General features: G+C 41.1%; 1 pseudogene; it reads left to right on the top strand.

Moving 5' to 3' along the window:
- Window positions 1–22,240, top strand: part of LOC127648087 (acid-sensing ion channel 2-like) — a 220,689-nt pseudogene that overhangs the window by 119,558 nt on the left and 78,891 nt on the right.

Below are 22,240 nucleotides of genomic sequence, written 5' to 3'. Positions count from 1 at the left end.
TCCTCAAAAGATAGAAGAGAGTCCAAGGCAGTCTTTGAAACAGAGTCCAATTTAGGGAGGCCTTGAAATAAATGTTCAGCACAGTCCAAATCACAATGTTCTGGAGTATATAAACAGGAATAAAAATCCACTGCATGGTGACGCATCTCTGCAATGTTAGTTGTAACCCTTCCATCAGGCAGACAGAGACCAACCATTTGTTTGTGCTGTACTGAACGTTCCAAATTAAAAACATATGGACTTGGGGCATCCATATCATTAACTGAAATAAAACTAGACCTTACCATGGCTTATAGCTTAGCATTAAAGTGCCAATATGAAGATTTCTTAGAAAATTGAGACAAACTTAATGACATAAAAACCATATGATGATCTGAGAACCCCACTGGAAAAAATTAGTACTCAATGACCCGATTACTAAAACAATTGGATATATAAATTCTGTCCAACCGGGCAGCACTCACTCTATTTTCAGATATTTTTTACTGAAGTATATTGTCAGGAAGAATAATGTTTGATCCTCCACATATCTAAAAGTTCAGTTTCTTTTACTAATTTAGACAAATAAATAGAAGATTGCATGTGAGGTTCTTCAGAAGTTTGATCAATAGTAAAATTTAAAGTGCAGTTCCAGTCTCCCCTAATAATCACATTGTCATTATTGTAACACCGTCTCAATATTCCACTTAAAATACTGAAAAATGTGATTATCTCATGCCCCACATTCGGTGCATACACATTTATTAAAACAAACAGAAAACCTTCAATTTCAGCTTTTACTAAAACAAGACAACCTTGTATTACTTCTTCTGAACTTATAATATTAACTGTAGTTTCTGGTGAAAAATGTATTGCCACTCCCGCACTAAAATGTGTCCCATGGCTAAGTATCTGTTGCTCCTTCCAACAAATTCTCCAATCATCTTCATTATCTACATCACTATGAGTTTCCTGAAGCATTACAACATTTAATCTTTTTAGCTGTATGATTTCCAACACCAAATCACGTTTATGTCTATCCCTCCCAAAATTAACATTAATGGCGCCCACCCTCAAAATATCCATATATATATTAAAGAGGAAGTACAACAGACATATCACAAAAAGAAGGAAAGATGAATAGCCCATGTCATACATTTCTGGTCAGTCACTCTAAAACTTTTTTCCCTTTCCTGCATTTTCTTAACGCTGTGAGATGTTTCTTTAACCGAAAATGCTTCTTTTCACTCAAAAGATCAAAACCAACTGCCTTTTGAAGAACTATAACAGACCTAACAAACTTCTCAATGTCTGGAAAAAAAATCTTAAAATTATTTATTTCCTCAAGGGTATTTAAGGAAAATTCCTTTTGAAGATCTCGCTGCGAACTATCAATGTCAATAGAATCATTTTCATCAGACATATAATTATTTGTACAATTTAATAAACCACTCTGGTTAATTCCATCAGGTTCTTCAACATTACAGTAATTTGCTCAACATTGCTGTTACCTGATACTTCAAAATTAGAAACGCTATTCCGTTCAACAACACTAGTTACAGGTGTAACGTTCTCAGCATTACCGCTGGGAGTAAAAACACTAACACTGCACTCAGAAATCTCTGTTGCATCTGCCTGTATCTGCACATCAGGTACTGGCTCAGAGATGACACGCGATGCTGTGTCAGTGTCTGATTTTCGAAATCCAGAAGGACCTGCAATTTCTTTTTCAACAACATTTGCGGGGGCTCTGTGCTCCCTATGTGGACAAGCAAACCGCTTATGCCCTATGTCACCACAGTCAAAACATCGCAAGTTACCAGTAGTTGCATAAATCATATATGATCTTCCATAATGTTTAACACGAAAAGAAACATCCAGTGTATTTTCTGGAGAGTCCAAAAACATATACACTTGTCTTCTAAAAGACTGAACATGTTTTAAAGAAGGATGTTTACAACCTAAAGAGATCGTTCTAAACTTTCCGAATCTCATCAATTCACGTTCCAACGCCTCATTAGAAATGAAAGGTGGGATATTTGAAATTATGCTTTTGCTGGAAGGTGCATAAAGTGGAGCAACTTGCACAAGATTATCACGTATGACAATACCATTTTCAATCAACCTGCTAGAAGTGGTTTTCTCTTTTACAAACACAACAACTGCTTTATTCTTTCGGGACGTGGATAAAATACTTTCAAAACCTACCTCCTCTCCCACTGCCACGAGAACATCCTCCACCATAACACCGTCATCAGGTACACACCGCACACCATGCTGCAACGATAGAGATGGCTTCTCTTGAAACGCCATCCTATCGTGCAACTTTGTTACACTCTAATAAAACGCTTACAAAAAATAAAAGTAAATATAAAAAAAGAAAACAAACAAACACCCAGAACATGCAAAAGAGAATGAAGATGTGAGAAAGAAAAGAAAAAGAAAGGGAAAGAAAGAAAAGGAAGGAGAAATAAACTTTTGGAGCTCAGTTCTCACTCGACACCACTCTCACCCAAACACTCCAGCATGCACACACAGAGAGAGAGAGAGAGAGAGAATAAGAGGAATGAGACTGACTGTAGAAAAGTGTTTTTGACGTCACATGATAATGTGTTTAAACTCAGGAACTGCTGATATGTCTTTGAGAGTCATGGTCATAATATATGGACTTTGTCACAGGCCCGTGCTCTAATGATAATGATGTCTCTGAGTCTCTGACCCACAATGACTATACTGATGTGAGGTATTACTGTTTCTGGTCTCTTCTGGTCCCTTTTATCCGGCTGATATGAGAAAGGTCCAAAATTAACACTCGCAAAGCACCACATGAATAAAAATTTACTATGGAAAATACATTAAATCAAGTTAATGTACTGTAAGTGACTTCAAGTGTACTGTAAGTATGATTTAAATTACAGAAATAAAAACCTAATATCTACTAAAGAAAACATTTTACTACAGTGGAAAAGTTACCATCATATGATGTACCATCACATCAAAACAGCACCAAAACAAATATATTAGGAACATAATCATGATGGGTCTACTGCACATTTTTGTGACAGGTGCAATTTTACGGAGAGATAGACACTAGTTTGTATTTGAGTGACACAATGACCTGCACTGTATGTCACTAATAAACAAGGGGAAAAAATGCTAAATAACCCCATTGTCATAAGAGTAATAGATATTTACAGTAGGCCTAAATATTATGAATAATAATATTTTATAATTAAATAATATTAAATTATGAATTTTTTTAGCAGTTTTGGTGGCATTTTTGCACTGACCACCCCTAAATTTCTCACCCTAGTTACAACCTTTCATCAGTTTCATAGAGGTCTTCTTATGATATGCAATGAAAGATTTAGATTTGTAATATCTAAAACAGTTAAATGTGTTATGCAGCATTCGAGGACAGAGTATTATAATATTTTAGTGAATTCATTTCAAAGAGGCTGTTTTGAATTGTCATGGTTGAGCATGGGCTGCAGATGAATATGAGATAGATAGGCAGAGAAAGATGTAAAGAAAAACACTCCATAAAGCTCATTAGATTTGCATAAAATAGACAAATAGGTGAATAAAAGAAAGACGGCAATAAATGAGCAGCAAAAAGTATAAATAAATTATCTATGGATGAGTTCACACGCTCTCTGCCAGGAATTAACACTGAATGCACAAAACCAGACTAAAAACAATCGATGCTAGAAAACAATATCTGTTTTACTTTCTTTATTCTGTTCTCCTTTGAAGCTTCATTGCTGTCTGTAATACTCCCACTACATTACATCATCAGACCCTTAATTTGTGCTAATCAGGCACATAAAACTGAAATAACATTTGTGACAAGGGCGATAAAACATTACAATTGTGTAATGTCCCATGTCCAGTAATGTACTTTGTTTAATTGGATGTAAGGATGACGAAGTTTAAATAAACCTATATTTTACTGTTTCTGTGTGTGAGTGTATGTGTTTGCGCACATGTGACTGTGTGAATGCTCACAGTTTGTTTTATGTGTGTTTCATCAGTGGATGTCTTATGAATTATTCACATACTCACACCCAACACTGTTAATGCTCTGTGAAGGAAAGTGCTCACCCTGCAACTCTACAGATTTTCATAAACACAACGGCCAGTAAATATTCCTCCCGTACCCCTCTTTCCATCCTGTAACAATCTACTGCCGAATTGGCCTCTAATGGAAATCGATTTAGGCAAACAATGCAAGACCACATCATAATAAATTCAGTCAAAAATGCTCCAGTCCCCTTCGGCTTTGATAAAAGTGCTTAACTGGTTCTTGATGCTCCTGATTTATATTTTCCCTTAATCACTGCTTGGTTCTCTGGTGACCTGTGGGGCAGAATGGGAATTTGTCTGATCATATAAGTGTTGTATCACCTGCTTGTGTATTAATAGAGGAAGTGGTGGCCTGGTGCAATTAGGAAGGATGTTTTGTTGTTCCTATTTTATTATTTTTATGTGGGTGAATGAGTTGGTATTTGAAAATATTTTCTCTCTGTCATTTTCATGGATGCTAGAAGGTGTGATGTTACTCTCACTGTAACATTTTTAGATATTTTGAGATATGAAATGATTGGCAGCAACTGTAAACGTCTCGGGTTACATGTGTAACCCTTGTTCCCTGAAAAAGGCGGAACGAGTTGTTGCGCTGCTAAGCGCTACGGGGAACAGCTTTCGCTGTGAGCCGAGCTGAATAATGTGTGGAACACGTCAATGAACATTGACCGGAATTTATAGCCTTGGCTGATGTAATCATTAGATGCACTTGAGGCCAGGCTATAAATGGATACGTCACCAGGTGTCGTCAGATACTTCTTTTTGAAGAGCAGTCCTGGGACGTCCCAGTGCGGCAAAGCAGCGCAACATCTCGTTCCGCCTTTTTCAGGGAACAAGGGTTACACATGTAACCCGAGACTTTCCCTTTACAAAAGGCTTCACTATGATGTTGCGCTGCTAAGCGCTACGGGGAACGCAATACCCATGCCGCCGCACTTGGGGCTGTCCGGACCCCTACGGTTGTGCAGTGTACTCACAAAAACGCGAGAGGTCTCAGACATGAGCTTGAGATGTCGACTCAAGCGCATAAGAGCCCGGAGTAGCATAAACATCTAAACCATTAATTTTTTTGATGAATGTGTGCGGAGAGGACCAGTCTGCCGCATCACAAACTTGTTCAGGCATGAGCTGAGATATCGACTCAAGGGCATAAGAGCCCAGAGTAGCAAAGCATCTAACCCACAAAGTTCGATGAATGTGTGCGAAGAGAACCCTATCGCAGCACAAACTTGTCATAAAAACTGATGAATGTGAGCGGAGAGGACCAGCCTGCCGCATCACAAACTTGTTTAGGCATGGGCCCATAAAATGTGATTAGTGTGTGCGGAGAGTGCCAACCTGCCGCACCACAAACTTGTTCGGTGTCAACTCAAGTGCGTAAGAGCCAAGAGTGGCAAGAACATCCAAACTATAAAAGTTTAATGAATGTGCGCGGAGAGGACCAACCTGCCGCACCACAAACTTGCTGCAGAGGGAGACCTCTAGCCAAGGCTTTAGAGGAGGAGAGCCCTCTGGAAGAGTGCGCCTAAAACCTACTGGCGAAGCTTGACCGCCGGTCACGGCTTCAAAGTGAAGAACTGCTGCCCTGACTTTACGCCACTAGCAAGTGCGGTGGACATAATTCTGAAGGGCACAGACTGGACAAAGTCTGAGTAGTCTTTAGCTGCTCTGGCATTTACAAACGGCAGGGAGCAGAAGGCTTAGAGAATGACTGGCCAAGGGTCGAGAAAGGCACCTTGGGCAGGTAGTCAGGGTGAGGGTGCAAAGAATGCTCTTGGTCCTACCTGGGGCAACTCAAAACAGGCCGGCAAAAGAGACAGAGCCTGTAGGTACCCAAGTCTCCTTAGAGACGTAATTGCCATATGAAAAACCATCTTGAGAGTCAGAAGTCTACCAAACGCTGACTCTAGAGGTTTTAAAAAGGGGAGTCTTACCCTATGAAGAGGTCCTAGCAAGGATGCCTCTTAGAGGGCACCCCGCCCACCAAAAATCCAGAACTGAAGCAAACTGGCAGTTAGCTGGTTCTGTAATTGAACTTATTAGAAGGAAACGCATGCAGGCGCATTTGTGCCATGTATGCGCCACCACGATCAGCACCCCCGAGGGGGGGGACTGGGTGACTCGGGGAGAAGTAGAGGAGACATTGCGCTATCAACAGAGGCGAAGAGGTCCTCTTCTGCCCTGTAAAATCTACCCAGATCAGTTCCAAGGGATGGAGCCCTAGCACTTGCAATGGTCTCGATAACTTCAGGAGAAAGCCCTGTGAACCTCAGTTGGTACCCTACAGGGGCCAAGCATGAAAGGTTTAACAATTCGGGCCGGGGATGAATATGTCCTTCTGAGCCTGAGAAAGAAGGTCCTACCTGTTCGGAATCGCCCAAGGCGAGCCGTCGAGGAGAGATATTAACTCCGAGAACCATATCCTGATCAGCCAGCGCAGCGCCATTAATAGGAGGCAAGACCCTTGCTGGTGAACATTGCCAAGACTCCCGGGAGCAGAGAAACCGGGGAAAGAAACGCATACAGACGCATTCTGGGTCATGTATGTGTCTTAACGTCCAGACCCAAGAGGGCTGGGTGATTTCAGGGAGAAGTAGAGGAGACATTGCGCTATTCATAGAGGCGAAGAGGTCCTCTTCTGCCCTAAGATCTCACCCAAACTTGTTCCAAGTGGAAAAAGCCCGGCATTTAAAAAGGTCTCAATAACCTCAGGAGAAAGCCCTGTGTTCCTCAGTTGGTACCCTTAGGGGCCAAACATGAAAGATTCCACAATTTGGGGCAGGGATGAACTATTGCCCTGTGCCTAAGACAGAAGATCCTTCCTGTTCGGCATCGCCAAAGGCGAGCCGTCAAGGGAAGAGATTAGCTCCGAGAACCAAGCCCTGTTCGGCCAGCGCGGTGTTATCAGTAAGAGGCAAAAACCCTTGCTGGCGAACTCTGGGCAACTACTACCTTAGGGTGGAGTTCTTAACTCCCCCGTTGGTATTTTCTGTCTGGACCGTAAATCTGCTCCCATATACGGGCATCCAGGGATATAACTGACCTGAGTGAAAGGAGCTTGCCCTGGGCCCTAAGGAGAACCCAACGTGTCAGAAATACAGCTGACAAGAACGTGGGTCTCCTTGATGATTTATGTAAGAGGCTACCGCTGCATTGTCCACCCGCACCAAGACATGGCAGCCTCTGGAGGAGGTATTTCAGGGCCAGAAATACAGCCATCAACCCGAGACAGTGACTGTGACAACCGAGCTGATGACCCTCCTATCCCCTTAAGCTGGACTGACCACTTAAGGCCGCTACCCGCCCATCAGGGAGGCGTCTGTCGTTAGCAGCCTGCGACAACAAGACGCACCTAGAGTGGGACCCAAAGCAGAAAACCGGGGTCTGAATCACATAGAAAGGGAACGAAGCCTGAGGCGCGTAACCCTATTTAGCCTAGGGGTTTTGGCCCTTGGAAGAATCCCCTGGCTTTTGGCCACAACAAAAACGGTCTCATGAGCAGAAGGTCCAGAGGGATCACTGTGGACGCATTCGCCCTGAGACCTGGAAATCACTGATACTGATAACAGTGCAACCTTGACCTAGCCTGACTTTGCTCAGGGTGATCTAAATGGACTCAATCCTAGCGGGAGACAGTTGTGCCCGCATTGAGATTGAACTCCATACGATGCCCCGATAGACAGTGTTCTGAGTGGGAGAGAGGACGCTTTTCTTGGCGTTGAGCCTCAACCCCAGAGAAACAGATGAGCTAAGACAATGTCCCTGTGCTGAACTGCCAGTTCCTGGAACTGCGCTAGGATCAGCCAGTCATCTACATAGTTCAGAATGCAGATGCCCCGGAGTCGCAAGGAGCCAGCGCTACATCATGCATTGTGAATGTGCGGGTAAAAAGGGCTAGGCTGAGTGAAAGAACCTGACCCTGGAAGACTTCGCCCCCGGAAGTGAACCTCAGGAACTTTCCATGTTGTGGCAGAACTTCTAAATGAAGTATAGAAGTGCATCATAAGATCGATGGTGACCAGCCAAACGAGTTGTAGGGCTTGAGACACGACCGTCTTGACAGGCATCATCTTGGACTTGAACACCCCCGGGTAGTTCAAGCTTTAAGATCTAAGCCAGACGCCACCCCTCACCCTCCATGGGTAACGGGAAGTATTTAGTGTAATAACCTAACTCTCTCTCTGGAAGGGGAACACATACCATGGCCCCTTTAACCAGGAGAATGAGTTTTTGTTTTTACAAAAAAAGAAATCCGGTTTACGGTAGTTAGAACACGCCGTTGAAACACGGAAAAGCGGCGAGTGAATTAAATCCTGACGCCCTTATAAGACCCACAGAAAAGAATATATCAGGCAGGAGTTTCCACGCTGCCAGAATCTCTGAGATGGGTATTATATTTTAACACTTCCTGTTGAGGGGTTGTCGGGTGTTTCGCGTCCTGAATAAGATGCAGGAACAGCGAAAACACCCAATTTTGATGGAAGCCTCTGCAACCCGAAACACCAAGAGGTGGCGGGAATGGGGGGCTTCGAGGGGTACCGGGAGGGTGAAGTGAAACACGCGCCCGTCCCGAGGGGAGCTACCCCCTAATCTAGGTGCAAGACCGTCAGGGTTTTCTCTTGGGTCTTGCTTCGGGGCTGGCGAGGGCGGCGAGACTGTCCCCAATCCCTGGGAGGAGGAGCACGACCCCGGGAGTGCTGACTCCCGGAAGCAAGCGAGGCGAGCACGACGCACTCTGCCTGTTAAAGCAAATCGCAGTGCTCACACCCGCCCTGCTGAAACGCGAGAGCAGCGTGCTCTTACCCCCAAACAAACAGAGCAAAAACTGATGTGTGTCGTCTTCAGCTATAGAGCGGAAGAGGGGAACACGCACCGTTTGTGGCTTTCAGTCATTCTCTCTTTTTCTAAACAGAAGAGAACAACGTTCACTGCACACTGCCTAACTGATTCTAACTTCTAACAGAGGAAAGAAAGTTTTGACAGGGTTTGTGAAACACACAGAAACAGAATCGCTCTGAAAAAAGAGTTTCTGACGACACCTGGTGACGTATCCATTTATAGCCTGGCCTCAGGTGCATCTAATGATTACATTGGCTCACAGTGAAAGCTGTTCCCCGTAGCGCTTAGCAGCGCAACATCGTAGTGAAGCCTTTTGTAAAGGGAACATTAGTTTTTGTGGAGGTGTTGTGGATGCAGCCTTCTAAAGGTACCTCTTCACTGAAGGTGCAAAGGTTGTTTCTAAGTACAGTAGCTCAGATTGTGGTTTAATGCAGGAATCTTCCATCTTTTTCAGGCTTAGGACCCCCGGTATATAGAGATGGAACAGGGACCCTATGATGTACAAAAATAACCTATAATAACGTGTGTAGTGGCTTATTAACATATTTTCATTATTTGATATGATGCTTTCATGGCATTATTCAATGTTAATGTAAAACGCCATATGTTTGTTACTACATTAGTTAACTTGAAATAAAAATGAACACTACTTTTGTAACACTATCTTGGTTAATGTTAATTTCAACATATACTAAAATATGTTTTAAATGAAAAGTTGTATACTGTATGTTAACATTAGTTGACATATTATAAACAAACATGAACTAGCAATGAGCAATTATATTTTCATTCATTAACATTAACCAAGATTATTAAATACTGTAAAAAAAAAATAATAATAAGTTAATTTTATACCTAATGCATTTACTAATTTTAACAAATAGAACATTATTGTACAGTGTTACTATACCTGTTACAGTTTTTACTAACTGCTTACACACATTTTCAAAACTAAGTCTCCTTTTTTCAAAACTCTACACACAATTCTCAAAACTGCACACACAAAATGCAAAATGCCTCACATCTCCTTCAAAATGCAACACTGCATTCAAAATGGGGGGGGGGGGGGTGCAGTCCCCAGTGCAAAGCTTCATCTCTTCTCCGAGCTGGGTCTGGCCACAATACTTCGTCCACATCACAAGATACATTTTCTCTTGCCAAACATCGAGGGAAGTATCTCCTAGCATGGCGTATCCAACCTTGGACAGAGGCAACCTCTATGTCCCCACATGCGTCCTCCATTGCCTGGAGAAGCGGCATGCAGGCATAGGGTTGGCGATCATACACTTTCCAGCGCCAGGCTGAGAAGAATTCCGCTATGGGATTTAGAAAAGGTGAATATGGAGGTAGGTACAAAACTACAAATTGTGGATGGGTGGCAAACCAGTTTTGGACCAGAACAGCCCGGTGAAAACGAACATTGTCCCACACAACCACAAATCTAGCAGGCTCCTGATCTGGATCAGGGACAAGCATTGTGTGAATTGCATCCAGAAAAGTGAGTATATGGCCGGTGTTGTACGGACCCAGTGTGGCATTGTGATGGAGGACCCCGTTTTGAGTGATGGCAGCATACATGGTTATATTACCCCACGCTGTCCAGGGACATTGGTAATTGCCCTCTGTCCTTTTACATTTCGATCCACGGCGCCTGGTTTTGGTGAGGTTGAAGCCAACCTCATCCACATAAATAAATTTGTGGCGAATTACATGGGCATCCATCTCCAATACTCTCTGTAACAGACAAAATTATATACAGATGAGTAAATATGGTATGTCTGAAGAACTGGAAGTAGTGTTGCATACATACCTCTACAAAGTCATGTCGCAGATTCTTGACTCTGTCAGAGTTTCTCTAAAATGGCACCTTGTAAAGTTGTTTCATCGTCACTTGGTGCCGTTGGAGGATGCGTCGTATGGTCGACAGGCTTACAGCATTGAGGTTGTTGAATATGGTGTCATTATTCAAGATAGCAGTCCGGCAGGTAACAATCAAAGCAGAAGCGGCACGAAACGACACTGCCGTGGCAAAGAGAGCTAGGCGGAAGCAGCGGCAACAGCAGCCTGACCAGCCATCCCCCTTCTCCTGCGCCCAGTGCGGCAAGGACTGCCACTCTAGAATTGGTCTGTACAGCCATTCCCGGCGGTGCAGATAGACGAACCGAGCTACACCATCGTCTCCCGAGACGGACGGTTGCCGACGACGACGACGATTCAAGATATGCTCTCTTATCTCTCGAATCCTAATTGCATTGTTGGCCAAAACCATATTTATAATTGCAGTCTCTTGTACATCTGTAAACAAGCATCCTCGTCCTCCATGATGTCTTTGCCTTTCCACTCTGTACAGAATTCAAACAGTTTGTGTTCAGCATAGGAACTGTAAATCATTTACAAAAAAAAAATGTAGTACAGCATGATAACCAACCTCATTCATTCAATGCAGTGCAGTAAATGGATGGCTTAGAGTTACAAATGTTTATGCAATACTATGCAGTCATACGTATTTTACAGTACATTACTATAATGCTAAAATAGTCATTAGATAGTTGCATACCTGTTCTCATTTCTGAAGGTTCGAAATATGGACGCCACTGTAAATCAACTCAAGTTGGGCTGGACTCTCAGTCCAGCCTCTCTCATGGTCAAACCGTGGTTGATTACATGATCAACAAGTGTTACCCTAATATCATCAGAGATGGCTCTCCTTCCTTCTCTTATTTGCCCTCGTCCTCTTCCTCCTCTTCCTCTTCCCCTTCCTCTTCCTCCTCCTCCTCTTCCTCCTCCTCCTCCTCCTCCTCCTCCTACTCCTCTTGCTCTCTGTTCATTGTTAGCATCCATTGTTCAAAACAGGTAATCTGACCTTTGACCTATTTATAGGCCTATCTATACTAAAGTAAAGCAGTGATTGGTTAGTGATCAGTTAAGCAATTAGTGTTTGCACATGTGAGGAGTGTGTCTGTGTGACCTGGTGAATAAGTGTAGCATTTTGATTGGTGGTGTTTGGAAAAGGAAAGCAAGTCACTTCCTGATAGATCTTTGTGTTTTAGGTAGAGAATTGTGTGTAGTGTTTTGAAAAAAGTGTTTTATGCAATTGAAAACTGAGTCAAAGGCTGAGAAATAGCTTATGATTTTGAAGATTTTGCATGTAGTTTGCACTTTGAGTGAGATATTTCAAAAATCGCGTGACATGAAAAGATTTTGTGTGTAAGCAGTTGGTAAAAACTGTAATATAATTTGTGAGAGAAAAAAAACATTTAGCTGAACTTTAGCTTCTCAAATTTATCTTTGAATGCATTTTTTTTTAATGTTATTTTGTTTTTGCTTAAAGATTTGTTTGAGACCATACAATTATTGGCAGATCTCAGTCAGTATTACAGTTTGTGCACTGCCATATTTCTGATATTATGTAACACGTCTAATGGTCCAAACTAAATTTGTAATGTGTGTTTCTTGACAATTTTTTATTTAATTCATTTCTTTCATTTTCATTTAATTTGTGTGAGAAGATAGCACAGTAAACTGTCAGCATGTCAGTGTTGAATATGTGAGTGTTTGATTGACTTCATGAAATTGTGAGTTTGAGCAGGTTTGGGTGTCAGACTGTCAAAAAGATACTGGCATTATGCCATTAGCTGCAAGGCATTGGCACTCACTGTCCAAGACCACACTTCCCTTCCAGTAATCAACAAGATCTACTCAAAAGTCAAGGACTTCCTCTCCTCTCCTCTCCTCTTCTCTCCTCTCCTCTCTATTTCCCACTATCTTATCCTGTATATTCTCCACAATGACAACTTCATCAAACTGATATTTCAGCATATATAAATGGGTATAGCTCCAGGGTACTGAACAACATGTTGACCAAAAACACACACGTGGTGTGTGAAAAAACACACACCACGGAGAGGCATATAAGAATGGTGGAAGGGAATTGGAGAAAGCAAATGACAGTTTTTTCTGAATTGCTAAAACACATTTCTTGAAACCTTCGCCCATTTTCTCTTAAAATACAAAACCAAATCTTTAAACTAGATTCACAAAACCCCTGACTCTTCTGGCAAAATCAAACAATCTCTTCAAAATCATTTAATCTGTGATAAAAATCAGGCAATACTTTCAGATCATACACACAGCAAATCAATATTTACAGTTTTTCTGAATTGCTAAAACACTAAAACCCATCCTCTGAACCTAATGCTCAGTGGCCTAAACCCATTTGTTGTATCAATCATTCTTTTTGCAAAACTCTAAACACATTCTCACTCGCTAAAACACATTTCAAACTGCGATGCACTTGTGTTGCAAAATGGTAAACATGGCCAGCAAAAGTTAAACACAACTACAACACAGTTGTCATCGTTTACACACAACAACTCAAAACTTGTTTCTAATGATGTGAAAACGTGATGCTAATGTAGAATAAATCTCTCATTGACTTTGCTGTTGCACAACATTTTTGAGTTTACTGTAATGTGTTTTTCATTTAGAGTGACAGTAATTTAAAAATGCACTTACTATATACAATACATGTTTCTTTTTTTTCTTTTGGAACTACATACCCTGGATCCTGTGTTCTCCATTTTCTGATGTAGTTTATAAAGGATGCTCTGTAGTGTTTGTAAATTGATGTGTATAATCTATAAGCATTGTTTGATTTTGAGCACTGAAAATAATTATGTGCTGGATTTGATTAAAATGTAGTGCATCATTTTTGCTTCCCACTTTTTAGGCAAATTCCACTAGGAATTATAAGCAACGTTTCCTAAAAAACATAGCTGGCTATGGCCAGATTAATGAGCTTCCATTCAAAAATGTTTACTTAAAATATTGTGCCATGCCAGCTACTACATTTAAGATTTTTTATCCCTAAGAGTCTCTGTTTACCCAACTATGCATTATCAGCTTATTTAGTGTAACCCGCTCACACACACACAAGACGAGACAGTCACAATGCAAATCAAAACTGCTTTTTATTGTAAAGAGCAGGCGGAGGTACAGTGGAGAAAATCCAGAGGGAGAATGGTCAGGGTGAGCGTTAAGTTGAAGCCGGGGAATCAAGATAGGGTAAAGGGGCAAATCCAGGAGAGAGTGGTCAACGAGAGCGTAGGGTCAAAGCCGGGGTAATAAGAATCAGCGGAACGAGTAACACTAAACAGGGGAGCTAGGGGAACACAAGAGCTGGCAAGCTAAGGGGTAAACTAGAGGAGTTCAGAACTAGACGAGACTAGCGGGGGGCAAAGACACGGGAAACTAAATACAATAACCAACCGGTGTGAAACAAATGTGCTGTGATATAAATAGGGGAACTAACGAGCGGTGCAGGTGTAACGAATAAAGGGGTGATGAGACGAGTACAGGTGAAACTAATGATCTAGTGATTGGGACGAGTGCGGGTGAAATACTGGTGATAGGAGAGCGGGCATGCGAGCCCGAGGAGGGAGACCTGCTAACGAGCATGAGAGCTTGTTGGAGCAAAACGAGAGTGGAAGCTCGAGGGAGCAAAACGAGCGTGCAAGCTCGAGGGAGCAAAACGAGCGTGCAAGCTCGAGGGAGCCAAAACGAGCGTGTGAGCTAGAGGGGGCGGAACGAGCGTGGAAGCTCGAGGGGGCGGAGCAAGGGAGCGGGGTTCGTGACATTTAGCTAATTTGTAAGTACTATTAGCAGCTTCAAATTCTAGGTTCTGTTCATTTACTTTCAATTAACTTTCAAATAAAATGACCTGAATAAATTGCAGACAACTGGTGAATGTCAAAGGATTTTATTGTTGTTTTTAAATTTACAATCTAACATAGATATTCATGCTCTCCTAGAACAAAAATACATTCTCTAATACAAAAATAGTAACAAAATCATGACGATAAGCAAAAAAATTAAAAATAAAATAAAAACATAAAAACAAATGCAATGACTAAAAGCTTTTAAGTAAATCTAAATATACACAATTCAAAATGCATTTTAACAGAGAGCAGAAATATATGCAGGTAGGAGAAAACTCTGTAACAAAAACACCAGAAACAGTTTGTATTTATAAATGAAACTATTAATTCAAAGATCTTTTCAACTTGGCCAGATATTGACATCATCAAGATGCAACACCATTTACTGTATGACCTCAAAAAAAGAAAACGTGTCAGCTTCTTTGGGTAGCTGATGTGAAGAACATTAAGTAGCCCATCAATATTAGTGCACTGATTAGGTTTTGACAAATGTCCCCAGCTCATTTTCCAGGATAATCAATACATCCAGTGGGTTGAAAGGCAACTTTCGCTCTTCCTGCTGCAAAGCATTGATGGCATCTGCTCCGTTCTGTGCTTGGTCAAGCTCCTCTTCCTAAATGCATAGAAATAATCTTTGTCAAAATGTATATTAACAGTTTCCATTGTATTTATTTGCACAATTAAATATCCTCAAAATCAATAATTACATAGTAAAAAGAAAAGTAATGCTAAAGGGATAGTTCACCCAAATATAAAAATTCTCTAATTTACTCACCACCATGCCATCCCAGATGTGTAGGACTTTCTTCTGTTGAACACAAACGAATATGTTTGAAGAATATCACAGCTCTGTTGATACATTCAATGCAAGTGAATAGTGGTCAAAAAGCATATTAAGGTGGCATAAAGTAATCCATATGTCTCCAGTGGTTTAATCCATGTCTTCAGAAGGGATGTGATAAGTGTGGTTGAGAAACAGATCAATATTTAAGTACTAAGCAACCCTAATACCTTTGCGAGATTCTATAATCTCCGGTTGAGTCAGTTTCGTCCTGTGTTTTCTCAGGTCAGAGAACTCGGTACTCGGTAACACGCTGATGGACTGACCGGGTGGATCGCTTGCGCCTAGCGCCCTTTCCCTCGTCCGAGGTAAAATTGTGGGCTTTTTCTCCCAGGAGATCCCACTCCTTGGATCCCTGGATGATTCCTAGCCCTTGTGGGTCCGCAGTTCAGTGGAGGAACTCACCGACCCAATCCACTGTGGGTACTTAATCTACCCTGTACTGGAATAGGTGCTCCACAGGGCAAGACTCCTATGTGGACTCCCCCTGTGTGTATTTTCCGCGGTACGGTCCCCTTATGAGTGGACCCGTGTCTCCCTTAGGCAGTCCCAGCTGCCCTCCGGTCGCTGTGTTGAAGCAACTCCCCCCTCCTAACGAGGCTGGATCTACTACTGCACCATTTCCACATGCTGCCTAAAAACCCATGTGATGTATTCACCACTCTTACCTCTCCTTCCGGGCAGGCGTGTTCTCTGCAGGGTCTTTTCCCCCTGAAAGAATAGGAAACTGGATAAGATCCCCTTCCCTCAATGCGTTTAAGGGCCCCGTCCGTTTCTTGCTCTGTGCAGAGAAAAATAAAGAGAAAAGAGGCCCAGCCAGGCTCGGCCCATTCCCAGGTTGGCGAGCGTCGCCTTGTTCCCCTGTCTAGGGTACCCAGAAGGATTCCGACGACTCCTTTGGGGCATTGGGGAAGGGTACGTGCAGTCTGACACAGCTGGTCGCCTTTGCGCGTAAAATACCTGCCCACTCCTGTGTCAGCAGAACACGTACACGGCTCAGCGCATGGTGTGATTTAAATTGGACCCCTAGTGTCACTTCTTCGACACAACGTTGAAGTGAGCGACAGACAGGGAACGTCTAGGTGACGTATGTAACCTCCGTTCCATGATGCAGGGAACGAGACCTTGTGTCCTCCCAGCCACGTCGCTGAGCCGAGCCACTGTAGTGGCCGGACCATTTCCGGCTCCTCAGAAAAATCCTGAATGAACTCGACTTATTTCCTCGCCTTTATACCCGTATGTCCGGGGGCGGGGTATGCAAATACTGTCTGCCAACTTCTCATTGGCATTTTTTCATAGATCAGAGGCATATTCGGTGTCCAACAACATACGGTACATTCACTTTCCACCAAACCAAATGTTTACATTAATATCTCACCAAGACGGACATTGACAGAATTATAAAGTGTATTTGATTGTATTTGATCGCAATGGCGCTCAAACGTTAGCCCCTGTCAATCACGTCAGGATGTCAGACATCAGGAAATAAAAAGTCAATCTTTAATATTTTATCTAGATCAGATTCAATATTTTATCTGATCAGATTGCTCTCGCGATCAATGTAATGAACATCAATGTTCTAGATATAGAACATAGGCTAAATATAGAAAACTACTCAGAAGTTTATCATCGCAAACATATCTCTTTTTTTTTTCAGATAAACATCAAGATTACTTTATTGCCCAGCCCTATTGATATCATTGCCTTAATCTCTCACATCAAACCCAATAATCTCAGTGATAGATAATTTACAGGCTACATTATAGACACAGAATCTTGTTAGCAGAAATATGAAATTTACCTCTATATGTTTCTTCAAATTAGAGTCAGGATTAATGCTGATATCTGGCTTGAGCAAGTTAAACTCACACAACACAGTCATGCAATTGGCCTTTTTCACTGCAAAAAGCCCTTTTAGATGCTGCTGTGATGTTCAGGTGTTGAACTGTGTTTGAGGCATTCGCCACATCCATAACAGTTGGCACCAGATCTGCAGCTGCCGTTCAAGTTTTTTAATGTGTGATTTGATTTGACAGGAGTCACGAGACTCCCTAGCCAATCATGTTGATAGATAAAAATAAAATCAGGACAGGGAAGTAGCGAACACAGATGGGGGTAAACTAGCGCAGTAAAAGGACAGTTGCAGCACTTATAATGAACTCAAGTAAAAGTAAAAGTATAACATTTTTAAACTCCTTAAAACAGTACAGTTCTTGGGAAAAAGTAGTTAAGTACGTAATCGTTATTTACACCCAGGCAAAACGTAATATAAGTTAACAACTTCTATAAGCGAATAGAAACTTGAATAAACAGAAAATGTATTGCAAAAAAAAAAATAAAAAAACTGATTTCACACTATGTTTAAATTAATTTACCTTTGAACTTTTTGACAAAACTTTGTGTTGTCCACCAGGAGCTCTTCTCATCCAAAATGGCAGCAAGCCTAAAAAAAAACCTGCTTAAAATTCAATCACATTCTGCATCACGTGGTTTCCCGTGGAATCTTAGGAAATTAGGCTGGGTTTACTAAACTTCAGATTATTGTCACTTCACTCAAAATAATTATCAAGTCTCTTTATTATTATGAGTACAGCGTAATCTTAATATCTTGTGTCACACATAGAGCATATAATTAAGGAAAGTTGACAGCATTATGTTTTCAGTATAATCTGTTTATTTCAATCAGCAATATTTGCTGAAGCAAGGAATGTGTTTTAGCCATTCAGAAAAAAAATTGAGAACACAGCATCCAGGGCATATAGTTAAAGATTTTTTTTTATTATTATTATTGTATATTGTAAGTGCATTTTGCAATTACTCTCAAAATATAGTAATCACCACTTACAGTGTTACACTGAATATATTTATACTGTAAGCACTGCAAGTAATATAGTATTGAATGTCTGTATATTGAGCTCTTGCATACTGTAAAAATACAGTAGTCCAACTGCAAAACCCCAGAGAACAAAGAACACTCTCATTGAAAAACACATTACAGTAAACTCTAAAATGTTGTCCAACTGCAAAATGGGTTCACGGGATAACTCCGTCCACACAGTAGTTAATAATCTAGATGACAGATCTGACCCTTTCAAATAGCATCTAATAGCATCTAACCCCATAAATAGTCAGTTTGACCTGATTTATTCATACACCTTTATTCTTAATCGAAAACCTTGAGCAAGAGACAGAGAGAGAACAGCTAAATAACTAGATGTAAATCAACATGACCTTTTGTGAGCATCAAGTTGTCCCTTATCTCCTACTGCTTTCCCTAAATATGATTATTATAATGTATTCCTCTTTGGTGTAGTCTTACGGTTGACCCTGTGCATAATCACCTGTTAGCGATGGCACAGACGAACCATGCCACTCAATCAAGCTTTTCTTGCCTAAAGCCATATTACAAAAAGGTCTGCATCCAGTCTGTCTGATTAAAGCAAGGTCATCACTCAGACCAGGTCATGCCATTTTTTCCTAGAACATTCTAACTGCCTCCTTCCTTCAAATGTTTAATAAGATTTGTTTTATTCGTAGAAACTTTTTTTTTATTCAACACTCCAGTTATGTTCGGCTTTCAAAGCTAAATTAGCTTGATTTTATACATACACACACATACCACTATCCATACTGCACATGCATGTTCTGTAAATTAAATAAATGTTGTTCTGATACAGGCTTGCAACTTAATTGAAAGTGAATTAATGCATTATATTATTGTATTATATTATTATATTATTGACATGTTTTATGTAGTTCCCTGTCTGTCGCTCACTTCGACATTGTGTCGAAGAAGCGCCACTAAGGGTCTCTCTTGAGGGCCTTTTGCATCTCTGATCTATGAGAAAAGGCCAATGAGAAATTGACAGACAGAATTTGCATGTCCCGCCCCCGGACATACGGGTATAAAGGGAGGGAAATGCGTCTGTTTCAATAAAAAAAATTATTCGGAGCCGACTGGTTGTGTATGCAGCGAGCTGCGAGTAATAGACTGTTTCCTCCCATCTCTGAGTGTGATTGCTGTTGGATCTACAGTGCATATCAGCGGCTTTCTCCCCTCTCTGCATGGCAGTGCAGCTTTGCCCCTGGGCACTTTGACAGAGCAGTTAAAAGAGTTTATTTCTCTAAAAGCGTTAAGATGGCCCCAGCCGCTTTGTCTCTATGCGAGAAACATTGAGGGAGAAAAGAAACGGCTGGCGCGGCCTGCACCCATGCTTGGCACGTCGCCTTGTTCCCCCCTGTCGGGAGTAAAGAACCAGAAGGCTTTGAAGATTTTATGGGGCGTTGGGGAAGGTACGTCCAGCCTGACACAGCCGGTCGCTTTGGCATGCTTACCTGCCTGCTCCTGTGTCAGCAGTACACATACACGGCTCAGCACATGGCGTGATTTAAATTGGACCCCTAGTGTCTCTTCTTTGACACAGTGTCGAAGTGAGCGACAGACGGGGATTTTCTAGGTTATGGATGTAACCTCCGTTCCCTGATGGAGGGAATGAGACATTGTGTCCTCCTAGTCACGTCGCTGAACCGAGCCACTGTTGCGGCCGAACCTCATTGTCGGCTCCTCAGAAAAATCCTAAATGAAACAGACGCATTCCCTCCCTTTATACCCGTATGTCCGGGGGCGGGACACGCAAATTCTGTCTTCCAATTTCTCATTGGCCTTTACTCATAGATCAGAGATGCAAAAGGCGCTCAAGAGAGACCCCTAGTGTCACTTCTTTGACACAACGTCTCGTTCCTTCCATCAGGGAACGGAGGTTACATCCGTAACTTAGATGCTTGCTATCCTCAAGGTAACAGAGGTTGTGTCATCTTGGCATGAAAGCACAGAACTGCAGAACTGTGGAAATGGAAAAAAATAGACTACTTTTCCATTTTCATTACTAGTCTAAATTGGTTTAATACTTTTAGAGGCTATAGTAAGTGTATTCAATGTTTGTGATCATCTCAAGCCATCCATTTATTTATTTTTTTGGTCTAAAAAACTAAAGAGAAACATCCTTGGTCTATTACAGCAAGTGGCTATTAGCTGGTTTACAGTGACTCTGAACGTTAACACATGAGACACTAAGTGGTAATGATAGTGGGGAAAAAAAAGGTCTTTATTCCAAACAACAGCAGCCATAATAGTTTATTGACAAGTTTTAGAGGGAAATATTTATCAGTTGGATAACTTTGAGGTACACTAATGCTCAGATCTCATATTGTAAGACTTCACATTCATGTGCAAATGGTTTCACCTGTTGAGGCAGTTGAGTTGGTTTAATTTGTTTTTTATAGTTACAATGATGTTTCAAAAGCTGTATGTTTAAAGTGCTGATGGATACTCTGGGTTCAAAGAGACGTCTTGGTTTTTTGAAGAAAGACAGCTGTAAGTTGTCATTGTTATATCCATATCCATATTTAATAAGCTGGAAGCCATCTTAAGCGGAAATCCTCCTTTGCTGTTTGTCTTGTCAATTAAAATTGTACTTAATTTGAATTGGAGTGAGAAAGAGAACGAAAGCTGACATTCATTGCATCAAATGAAGACTATTGTCTTGAGTATATCTAACTCTCTCTCTCAATTTAACATTTTAAATTTTAGTGTACTTTATTGGCATGATTGTTTTGCATACAATGTTGCAATATTGCATCAAACAACAACAAACAGTGACAGAAAAAAGAAGGCAAAAAATATAGATTTAGCTATTTATATATTTACAGACTCTTCCTTTCAAAGCCATGTTTGTCTGTCTGTCTTTTTCTAGGGATAGACAGTGGTCACTGAGCCTATATCGGTAAGGATCCATCTCTGCTTTGTATCTCTGATGGTTAAGATATATTTTGCTAGATCGTACTCTCTCTCTCTCTTTCTGTCTATCTTTGAAGAGTGTTTTTCTTCAACCACTAGCTCAAGCATAAATAAAGATATTGTGAATATTCATGTAGATTATGTGGGCACTGGTTTAGCAGCTCTAGGCTCTGGTGATCTGTACAGAGCCATGCTGTAAGGAGAAACCTTCATAATAATTTATTCATCTGTCAAGCCCTGCAAGACAGAGATATTGAATCAGCTCTTTCACAGGTCTTAGATCAGGTGACTAGGGTTCTCCACATTTTTCTCATTGTTGACCTGAGGTTTGGAGCCCTCACCAATTGTTTTTCAGTCTAGGGATTGCAGTTCTGAATGGGTGGTCCAGTGCATATCTTCTCTATCGTTTAAGAGTCAGTGACAGAAAAAGGAAGACGAAAAAAATGATTTAGCTATTTATATCCTCACACAACATAGAGAATAAAGAATTGTCTGTGTACAGTCCAAAGGCGAGTTGGAGGGACATTCAATAGTTGTCCTTTTATTCATCTCTCTACCTATCTTTTTATCTTTTTACTTCTCTATCTTTCTGATGCACATTAATTATAATAATTTTCAACATTTGCCCAGCTGAAAAATTATATTAGATTACTGTCACTTAGTATCTGTGGGAGGATAAAGTTCACATGAGAAAAAAATATATAAAATGATATATAGACATCATGCATGGTACAGACACATGATATCATCTATATCAGTACAGCAATATAAGCTGTGTTCTGCAAACACTACCCACATGTATCACATGGTAATACATAACCAGTAGTTCTTCTTCCTAAAGTAGTCCCATCTCAAAATAATGGATTAGACTTTACATCTTTCAACTTACATATTACAACTTTACATCTCAAGACATATTTATTTTTTTACTGAATTATTAATATTCTGGAAGTGCTTAAAATACGAGGTCCAAATTTATTG

The sequence above is a fragment of the Xyrauchen texanus genome, chromosome 8 (assembly GCF_025860055.1).
Source record: "Xyrauchen texanus isolate HMW12.3.18 chromosome 8, RBS_HiC_50CHRs, whole genome shotgun sequence".
In the NCBI taxonomy this organism is placed as follows: domain Eukaryota; kingdom Metazoa; phylum Chordata; class Actinopteri; order Cypriniformes; family Catostomidae; genus Xyrauchen; species Xyrauchen texanus.
Note: the sequence above shows the minus strand (reverse complement) of the source record. Positions and strands in the feature narration are given on the sequence as shown.